The sequence below is a fragment of the Lepeophtheirus salmonis genome, chromosome 4, assembly GCF_016086655.4.
Source record: "Lepeophtheirus salmonis chromosome 4, UVic_Lsal_1.4, whole genome shotgun sequence".
In the NCBI taxonomy this organism is placed as follows: Eukaryota; Metazoa; Arthropoda; class Copepoda; order Siphonostomatoida; family Caligidae; genus Lepeophtheirus; species Lepeophtheirus salmonis.
The window spans coordinates 51,010,631-51,022,353 of record NC_052134.2 but is presented as its reverse complement, the minus strand read 5'-3'; the positions used below and the strand labels follow the sequence as shown (position 1 = coordinate 51,022,353).

Here is an 11,723-nt window from a genome sequence, read left to right as displayed (position 1 = left end):
CCCTTAGTTTGGTGACCCCTGGTTGAGACAAACAAAATTTTAAACATTTTTTTTATATTCATGTCACATAATTTAAATTTAAAATATTTTGATAAAAACATACATATATGAAATTGCTTATTGCACTAGTAAAAAATAGATCTTATGTTAATTTGATAGTTTATAATCTTCCTTTATGCATGTTCTTCAGGATCGATATTTCCTCTTTCCTTTGAGAGAGTGCTTACCAAATCAAGCTATTTTAAGTAGATATTCCTGGATTTCTATGTATACCTTCTTGGACTAAGGATACGCATGCTTTAAATATTATCATCTGGGACACATATAAGAGGGAATTACTTCGGAATTTGACTTCACTCAATGTATTTGACATATTAAATATAATTACATATAGTGATCATGAATAATTAATTGCAAACATTCATTCAACTCTTGCCATAAAGTGAGCGTTTTAATTGATAAGCAGATATAAATAAATTCAAATACCGACTATGTACAAGGACTGCTTAAAGCAATCAACTGTTAGGATTAAATGTAGTTTAAAATTTTCATAATATGTATATTGTTATGTAATTAAACTCAAGTCTTGATTCATAAGTAAAACCTCGATTCCTTTATGCTTTAACTTTTAAATTATTGAGAAAATCATAATTGAAAAAGATAAATTTGAAAATACCTTCGTCTTCAAGACGACTAATTATTTTAATCATAGTTTCAATTGTTTTATTTTTTTCATTTAAGATATAACAAAATTATATTATATTATTTCGTAATCAAGAAAGAGTAAGTATACTAATGGCATAATGAATTCTTCAATTTGATATTTCCAATTTTACTAATTATATACCAAGACCCAGCAAAATTCAACTCCATTTCGAGAATCATTCAAATTTTTTTAAGTTGATTAAACTTTACATTAAAACAGTAATTTAGTCTTGCTTCTTCATTTCCATAAAAAAGTTTTATCCAAGATCCATGAAGCATTTGAGAATATTATCATATAGATATATTTATTGCAATTTGAGAAAATTACAGAATTGAAGGCAATCGAAAAAATATGTATATCCACTTAGTGATCAGAAATAATGTTTATTCAATAAAATTCATTCAACTACGTCACCATTAAAGTGAGCTGCTTTCCACAAGTGTAACTATAGTTAAATCTATATCGATATATTACACTTGAACCTTTAAAGCAACCTGTTAGGAAAATGTAGTTTAAAATTTTCATAAAATATGTATATTGTTATGTAATTAAACCTCTCAGTTTGATTCATTGAGATTAAAACCTATTGATTCTTTTATACTATGAGCTAACAGATTTAAATGATTGAGAAAATATTGTTTAATATTTTGTACTGCTTTTGAAATATACATCTCCGTCTTCAAGAAAACTTTTAGTCTTTGGCCTCTTTAATCAGAGTTAAGAACGTTTTATTTTTTTCAATAAAATATAACTGTATTATTGTCGGCTTTTGTAATATCTTTCAAATTAATGAGATAAGGACGATCCAAAAAATAATAATCTAAAGGACAACCATCACTGCAGTCTTAGATCATTGTCGAGTGTCTGTAATCTCGTCCAATGTAGGAAATATATCGTTCCCCTCAAGTTCTTTTTTTTTATCTTGGTCAACAATAATTTACTTTGCAACTCCATTGACTTTACAATTAAAGAAAGAGGGAATTAATTATCCAGTCTAAATACCCATGAACTTAACAAAATTAGATCCATGAAGCATTTGAGAATATATATATATTTATTGCAATAGAGAAAATTACAGAATTGAAGGCAATCGAAAAAATATGTATATCCACTTCTGTCAGAAATAATGTTTATTCAATAAAATGTGTTTCCAATCTACGTCACCATTAAAGTATTGCTGCTATCCACAAGTGTAACTATAGTTGAAATCTATATCGATATATTACACTTGAACCTTTCAAAACTAGATGTGAATTCGTTCGCTACTGATGTCCATGATTGACTATGACTAATCTTTGAGTCTATTGTATGTACAAATCTGAATGAATTTTATAACGAAGGATGTGGAATACCATTGATAATAGCAAAATGTTACTTCCTTCCTGATTCATTATTAAGGAATCCTTAATTTCCGAATCCTAAACTCCTGAATTTTTTTATTGATATCATTAATACTTTGAATATGCTGAGCCTCCATGCCCATGGGTGTGACATTATACAAATCCTTCATTCTCTCTGTCTGTTTATTTCTAACGACGTCGATGAAAACATTTTCTTTCATTCCATAATACTGACATTCTGGTGTCATTTCATAGCCGATTATATTTTCTTTCGAGAGTTTAAATTTGGGATCATTAATATCATGGCTTTCCTGGACGGTCTTAAGAACACACTTATCCTTCAATTCGGAATTTTTCTGTTTTAAAACTTTTACTTCAGTTTTCAGGTCTTTATTGCCCATAATTTTTGGGATGTAGTAATTATGAAACTTTTCCATAAAGTGATCGTATAACATATAATCCCCGAGCAACCAACTTTTTAACGAATGCCGCACTTCTTCCTTGGTTATATTTGTAAATAACTTTTTTTTGGCTTTCGAGTTTCTGGAATTAAGTTTTAGGTAGGCAATGTCATCAAAGTTCCAACAAAGAAGTTCTTTCAATAATACAATGCTTTCGTCAAAGTATTCAGCAATCATAACAAAATGAAAATCTCTATTCAACTCTTCAATTTTCTTTTGGATTGCATTTTGATTATTTAAAGAATATATAGGCAGTCCCAAGTCTCTCAGCATTTGATTTTCCCCTATTTGAGGGATTCCACTTTTTGAATCAATTTGGTTTTTTTCGTATTATTCAACTTAACAAAGTCATCGAGATGAGCTGAAAATTTATTTAAAAAAAATATAATGAATTATTATATACCTAATTAACTTATTAATTATTTAGATTTAGTTAACACTTTTTATGCACTTAAATGATCTTACTTTTTAAGATAGCTTCAAACTCAAAATAATCCCATTCAGATAAAAATAGTTCAACTGGGTCCCTCAGAATAGTTATATAAATTGTATCAGGCTTCATAATCTCCGAAATTGTTTCTTGATTCCAAACAGTGTGAATTGCAAATATATCGTATGATATATTTGCCATTGCCCAAGGTGTTAATGCAATATAATCCTTACGAAATGGAAAACCATGTCCCAATAAATTGCCTATTTGTGGTAAAACAAAATTTAAATCCCTGTTCATTCCATAGCGAAGTAGTATCCCCTGAACTGTGGAGCTTGCTGCCTGTTCATTGAGTAAAATTATTCATGGAATAGTCCATTTTATGTACTTTGAAAATTAATATATTATTTAAATGTTTTAAAGAACAGTGATAGTATTCAGATATAGTCATTAATAAAGAATGTCAGAATGATAAATATGATATCTAGTTCCACGAATAATTTCCTTGTGATTCTTTGAGAAGGCGATGCTTGTTCTTGGTTTACAACTTCTTTCATAGTCAAAAGTGGATAAATTATACTTTTTGTATAGATCAATATTGTAGTAAAACACTATTGTTATACTAATGACACCCAAAACAAATAAAAAAGACTGACACTGTGATATTTTCATGATGAACTAATTCACTATAAGGAAATAATAACTTTATGTGTACAATACTCAATGTATTTTCAAGATTTTTCAAGGACTAAATAGTATATGTACTGTACACGCTCTCTTATCGTTGAGTGCCTTTATATTTTCATGCATCTGCCAGGTTATATTTTGGAGAGGGTTTTACCTAATGGAAAAAAAAAAAATGAAAAGACCAGCTTGAAAAATTAAATTTTGAAAGAAAATTTAAAATTAATTTTGTTAAAAAGGTCAATATTTGAAACTTTTTCTAAGATAGTCTAAATTCAAATATTAAATTTTATGCATTGATAGACATGATTAAATATAGATTGCAAATCATCCCTCCAAGTATTATTATGAGATATGCAGTATGCTACACCAGGGGCATAGGGGATTAGTATATTTTAAGCTGTACATCTTTTTAAAAGCAAAAAAATTCCTTTGAAAATACCTAGCTTGTATATTGAAAAATTAAACATGGTAAAAAAACCTAAAAATTATCCTTTATTTGAAATTTTACTTAATAAATGATTAGATAAATCATAATCAGATAAATTTTTATAGCATGACATCATATGTTTTTTAAAAGTACAATGACGTTATATGAAGTTTAAACAGAGATAAATAGGATTAATTTTGATACCGCCGTCTCTTATATGAAACAAAATTTGTTCTAAAATACCTTTGAGATTTATTTTGAAAAAAAATGATAGTTGATCTAGAAACAAAAAACCTAGTCTCTCATAATATATCAGACCGAAAAAAATGATTAGATAAATTGAGACCAAAAAATTTTTCAATAGCATGAGATCAAATCAAAGTACAATGGTCTTAAAGTGAGACCGAAAAAAATCGGTCCACGGTCTGAGACCAAAAAATCGGTCGAAATCGGTCAAAAAAAATTATTAAAGAACAAACTGAAAAAAAAATAATTTGGTGCTGGACCGAATCTCAGGACTACATAGTTTGTCATGAAATTTTAGAGTGTTGAAGGATGTATTAAGATTTTGTGGAGTTACAAAGGATACATTACATTCTTTAGCTGGATATTGGAAAGACGAGGTAAAATAAAGTACTATTAGGATTATAAAGTATATGACAGGTTTGTACCCGTTCATCTTTTGCTCGTTTATAAAAAAAAAAAAAAACTGAACGACGATCATATGATCAATTTTCGAAATACCAATGTTTATAGAAATACAAGGGTATACCATAACGCGTATAAGACTGATGTTTGACTTCTATAACGCTTTTAAAAATAGATGTCATGGAACTATGAGTGCTTGCATGTTTTCTCAAAATCTGTTTGTTTTTTTGCCCGGGAGGCTGTACGATACATTAAATTGAAAACTGAAAGAATGAATGCACTATTTGTCACTCAATCTCTAAGCCTAGTATATGTTCATGATTATATATAACCTTTTAATTTAGGTAAAGGAGAAACTTCCTAATCATTCAATCAGCATTGGTGATATTTGCCCTGGTCTAGTCAAAACGGATTTTTTGGGGGCTATGCTTGGAAAAGATGATATAAAGACAAAACATATTAATGATTTTTTTGTAATTGCCCCATTCATACTTCCAGAAGAAATAGCTGACGCTTTTGAGCACATGATACGCACACCAAAGAATATTCAAATTGAGGATATTGTCATCAGAAATACGAAACAAGTTCTGTAATTTAGTTATGAAATAAAACAATCTTTTTTTGTTCCAAAAATTCATCATTTTGTTAGTGGTGGACAGTGCACTCGATACATTCTGTTACTCTTGAGATTATATGTAAATTGATTTATACTTCCAAAAGAAATAGCTGACACTTTTGAGCACATAATAAGCGCACTGAATAATTTTCAAATTGAGGATATTGTCATCAGGAATACGAAACAAGTTCTGTAATTTAATTATAACATAAAACATTTTTTTTTGTTCCAAACAATCCATCATTCTATTAGTGGTGTACACTGCACATTATTCTCTTGATATTATGTTAGCTTTTCGGCTTATAGTAAAGAGACTATTAGGGAAAAGGCGTCATGCATATCAATCAAGATTGTTCTTCTTATCTCTAATTCTGATTCGTCTAAAATTTTGTATATTTTTATCTCTTTTGCAGTACATTTTTATCACGTGTTTTGACTAAGATTCTTCTAATGTAATTTAATAGAAGTCAACGTTTCGGACAGGGTTATGTATTTTTCTTTAGATTTAACTAGAAACATAGAATATTAATTAAGACCATGCTTCATAGTATCTGAATCATAATTATACTCTAAAAAATTATAAAAGTTATTTTAAAACAAAAATCCTAATCATCTACGAATGGTATTATTATTCCATATTTTTTGATCGAGGTTGGATGAATCCTGAACATAATTCATGTACATAGTTTTTGTTTACTTTATATTTCAACCAGCTTGTCTTCTCTTTCCTTATTAGTGTCTTTAGGTCCTGGGACTGATTTCCTAATCAGTCTCCCCTCAGTCTTTTTTTAAATTGCTCTGATCTTTTTTAGCATTCAACGGTCCTAAGGGGCGATACATTGGTCTTTCAGTCCTACAGTCCAAGTTATCTTTTTATTTTCTGGCTATCATTCATTATTTTTTTAGTCCTTATCAAGGTGACTATATATAAAGGTGAGGCTACAAGGATTTTTTATGGCATTCTGGTTGGCGTTAGCTGACTCAGCAGACATAGTGACGTCATTTTTGAGGCAGTTCAGATAATTTCATTGAAGTGAAGTGCACTAATTTGGATCTGTTTGGAAAAAAATGTCATCATCTCGAGGTTCAAGCGTGTTTGTGCCATGACTTGTTGTCCCAATCCACGGGATGCCCAGTATTTTGCATTTCCTCAGAAAAATTTGATGCCCCAGCGTCTTTGGATCTCAGTCTGCAGGAGAAAAGATCCAATTAATATTAATAATGTTAAGATTTGTGATAGGCATTTTACATCCAATGATTTTGAGTGGAATCTCCAAGCTGAGCTTCTTGACTTAAAGGCCAGGAAGAAATTAAAAAGTGATGCAATCCCCTCACTCCATATTCCCTTTTCTTTTCCCAGTTCAGATGAACCCAAACCCTCCAGAGATATTTATAAGGATACTCGCAAAAGGAAAGAGCCTTTGAAACAAGTATTGGAAGCAAGTAAGCTCCAGGAAACCAGTAGGGACTCAGAAACAGAGACTGATAATGAAGGGCTCATGGAAATTTGTAGCGGGGTCACTGAGTCCCAACAAGAGCCTTTGACCAAGACACGAATATCTCAGATTCACGTTTACAAATTTGAAAAAGGGAGTCTAATTTGAGGAAGCAAATTGGCCCTTGTATATAGATCAGAGTATTATGTGTATCAACAGTGACGTCATTAAATTTTCCTTCTTCTCTTGATAATAAAAAAACACAGGCGTAGAATTTCTTTGCTGCCTCACCTTTATATATTATATAGTCACCTTGGTTCTTACATTCTTCAATCCTAACTATGAGTGAAGAAAAAAAAGATAGATATGACTGTAAGACTGAAAGACCAATGTATCAGTCTTTAGGACCATTGAATGTTAAAAGAAAAAGACTGATAAGTCGATCGCCTCCTACTTTTAAGTTCAGGTATCTTGTGTCTTTGAAAGAGGTTATGAATTATTATGTTACTTCAGCTACTCAAATGACCTAGTTAGTAGTAGCTGCGTAAATTCAGCAGTTGTAGTTTCCATAAAAGACCGATAAGGACCTATTCTAGGAATGAAAATTTTATTAGGACCGGACTGAAAGAACTGCTACGGTGTCTTTCATCAAGATTGGGCTCCGCTCATACTGCGAAAATTACTCAGACCTTCTTAACTAAAAACGTCGCTTTCTGTGACAAGAGAATGTATCCACCATATAGTCCAGATGTCAATCCCCTCGACTTTTCTCTCTAGTTGCACATCGAGAGGAGGGCCTGTAGTATCCATTATCCAAATATTGAAGCCATAAAGGACTCTGTCGACGAGGAGTAGGCTGTCATAGACCCGAACTTAATTCGCAATACTTTTTGCAACTCTTTTCCCAAGATGCTTGTCGCCATCTGTGAGGTCAATGGGTTATGTATCAGAAAAAGATTAATAAAGATTTTTGTTAAATCTATAATTTAAGAATGGTAGTATATTTTCTTTTTTCTTTCCAAGTGTGTAAGTTTTAAGTTACCGGTCGACGGTAAGTGATGGGTGATTGTTATCAAAAAAACAATTTTGAACAAAAATCTACTTAGAAAACAAAAAATACTCTCTTTATTTTTTTTCATCAGAAATACATAGATTCCAAGTTTCGTAGATATACTTGGTCAATTACAGGCTTTCAGGGGCGTCTGCAGGAGTATAGTACATATACCGGTAGTTGCATAAATACGCGGACTATTTGTGGCAAATAATTAAATGTGTAATAAAATTTGTATGACGATTTTTTTTTGAGAATTGTATATTAGAGAACTTATTTTGGTATAAAATTTAATATAATTACTGAATATAACCGCCATCAGCTGCTATGACACCCTCCAAGCGCCCGAGGAAGGCTTTGCACACATTTATGATATAATGGTCTTCCATGGCTGCCCATTGCTCATTGACACTCGCCTTCAATGAGTGCAAGCTCGAGTGGTGGGGGAGCACAGGCCTTCTTCTCAATTTGCAACCACACACTGTAGTCAAGGGGGTTCAAATCAGGTGATTGAGGTGGGCAAATGTTTTACTTCCAAAATGGCATGATTGCAGCTAGCCAATCCTGAGTCATTCCAAAGGTATGGCCAGCTCTTTCAGATCTTATCCCTCCTTAACAAACTTCTGGACCTTGAACACAGTAGTCCTGGATTGTCCAGTGTCCTTGATTATCTCCTTGACAGACCTACCGGGGCGGAGGAGTGTGGCAACCATATGACGTTTGGCCTCGTCATTAATCGTAAACGACTTTGTTTGATGCAAGTAAGAAAAACAAAAACAAAGCCAAAAGATTTACCGAGTTACTTGGGCTGGAATTTTTTATTTCCGGTCACGGAACCTCGAGATATAAGCCTTTAAAAATTAGTCCGCGTATTTATGCAACTACCGATATATATAAAAATATGGGAGGGGGGTTTGGTTTTGAAATTTTTTTCTTTCAAGATCAAGATCTGGGTCGAACCCAAAAAGAACAATATCAACCATCCACATGTCCCCAAATGGAAATCCTCCCTCTCAGAAATAGAATTTTTTTTTATGACATTATCCATTTTTTTATTTAATACTAATTCTCTACAAAGTTTGACTCGAAAGTGTAATCTAGCAAGACTTTTAAATTATCTATCCTTACCTGATGTAGTTATACTAACTTATACTAGACGTTGCATTGAAAATGATTTTTTTATTCCTGAATGTTATGTATCCTTCTCATCACTTAAGGGATTTAATTTGCATTCAAAGAGAGGTGTTTCCTGACTCATAAAGTCGAGCTTGAATCCGAAAGTTTAATTCTGATGTCGAGAAGGAAATCTCATAAAAGCTCAAGTCGAATATTCTGGTGCTCTTTTTCATATAATTGGTGTATACGGCTCCAACAACGATGGCCCAGTCTTCTTCGAAGAGAGACTGATGTCAATCATTTCAAGCGGGCCCGCCATCATGGTTGGAGATTTTAACATAAAGCTCAAAGAGTGTAGATATTTTCAACCAAGTTCGGTGAATGACCATCCACGTGCTACTAGAGCACTGAAGGCAATAATGCCCCCTTTGGTTTCCCTGGTGTTGGGAATATTATGAACGACTTTACTCATTACTTCTATACAAAAGACAAGCATTCTAGGAAAAGATCTTCGCGCTTTGATTTGTTCTTGATTAAGTGGTTTGTAAAGGAATCAATTTTTTCTTTCAAAGTCATTGAGCCAAGGTTATCAGATTGTAGAGGCATTAGCCTACAAATATTTCCAAAACTAAAAGAAATTACAAATAAACGACAATGAAAACTCAACTTCACATTGTTAAATGACCCCGAGACAAATGACGAAGTTATTTATATTATCCAGAGGACATACATATATGTCCATTGATGCACACATGAACATATTTACTCTAGTTCAAAGCATGCTCTTAAAAATTGCAAGCCTATTAAAAAGAAAGAAAGCTATGAAGCTGGAAAAACCCGGCAAGATATTGCTAGACTCGAAAAAATTACGAAGAGTGAATTAAGGCCGATAGAAAAAAGATATATGGCAAAACAGCTTTTTAGCGAAACATACCTTTTTATAAATAGAACCAAATTCAAATTGGAATCTATTCTTGATTTAACTCATTCACCGCACCTGAAAAATCGCTTTCAATTCTGAGAATTAGATTGACTCTTTAGAGGAGGATCTTACGGAAAAATAAAACTAAGATGCAATAAATACAAATGCAAAGGTAAAATATCAGACGGACTATCTGGTTTTACCTTTGAATTTTATAAATAGTATGCTCATTTTTTATCACGCATTTTAATCCCATTTTATGAAACAGTTCTATCTGTTGGTAACGTTCCGAATTTCGCCTCGATAAGACGCATTATTCTCATTCCTAAGCAAGATAAATACCTCAGATTTCTAAAAAATGTATGCCCTTTGACTGGCTACACAAAATATTTTCCTACATTTGAGGAAACCGGTGGAGCCAAGTTTTTAAGCAGATGTTACACCCGGCTCAATATGAAAAACAAATGAATGGATAGTACACCTTTTACGTTGCAGACCTTTTTAGAATCTTCTGACGATATTTCTTTGATGACTGTTGATTATTCTGAAGCATTTGATACAATATCTCACAAATTCATAACTGAAACGTTATTAAAAAAAAGGTTCTGGGGATTTTATTGTCAGGATGGCTGGAGCTCTTGTAGCCAAATTACAAACCATAGTTCAGTATTGAAACAAATAAGATATGTTTGATAATAGAAGAGGTGTACAACAAGGGGACTCTTCCTCGGCTCTGTTTTTTATCTTGTGCATTTACCCTCTATTATAGAAAATTCACATGGATGGGGACATAATCTTTTTTCTACCCTTTCATCCTACCCAAAGTGTCTTTGTTATTCAGATGACTTAACCACGATTTTTTTTTTCCACTACAAACAATAAAATCTGTTAAGAGAACTTTACGCCTGCTAGATGCTTGTCCATATTTTCTGGACTAAAAATAAACACTGAGAAAACTAAAATACTCATCCAATATCATGGAATCATTGAAAAAACATGGCCAACCTTTAACACGATATAAACCATGAAGTTAATTGGGGTCTTGTATTGCAACCGAGTACGTTGAAAAAAAAAAAATAGAAGAAATCACCAGAAAGATTGGGCGGCCTTGTGACTTTTTTTCAGCGTTCAATCTTAACAGTTGGGACAAAGTTCAGGCATGATCATAATTTCAAAAGTGATTCACCTTTTACGAGTAACTCCCTATGATGAAGAAATTGCCACACAGATTCTCATAATGGAGATGACGTTTTTTAAAATTAAATAAGAAAAAAAAAAAAAAAAAAAAAATCGGTGAAGAGAGTTCATAATCCCCTGAAATATGAGGGCATTTCTGTCTCTTAATCTTTTATTGAATTGCTTAACTCCTACTGGATAGGGCAACTATTGACAGATGAACATTTCTGACATGCTCATTTCTCAATGTTTAGGTAACACTAAGGCTCAGAGATCTTAGAAGGATTAAGGAAAAGTTGACACCCTATTTGGAAAGGATGAAGACACTATTAAAGGGGATATCTTCTGCTCTTTTGAGAAGTCCCTTAGGTGGGAAATTCCTAACAGAGGTTCTCTCAGTGATATGTGACAAGTGGAGTCGATTATACAGGTGAAAAAGAAAATTCAATTGAGTTAGTAAATAAAATGGCCCTTGAACAATACAAGTTAGCTTTTGGGAGTTATGTTACCAGTTCCAAGAGCTTTATTGTCAATACGTCTTCGATTGTTATTTCTTAGTACGCCGGATCTGAGAAAATCCAGTCGAACTCCGACATGGAAGCCTATTGTTAAATACCTGGAGAAAAAGGCAATAAATTACCCTGTAAGGAAAAATATAAGCGTTATAAAAAAAATCCTCAGTATAATCCTGAAGTATAGAATACTAT

General features: G+C 32.3%; 1 long non-coding RNA gene across 1 annotated transcript; it reads left to right on the top strand.

Moving 5' to 3' along the window:
• Nucleotides 1–4,451: 4,451 nt before the first annotated feature.
• On the top strand, nt 4,452–5,332 carry LOC139905085 (uncharacterized). Its single transcript, XR_011779562.1, has 2 exons — nt 4,452–4,674; nt 5,044–5,332. It is a non-coding gene; the product is annotated as an uncharacterized lncRNA (long non-coding RNA).
• Nucleotides 5,333–11,723: the final 6,391 nt, after the last annotated feature.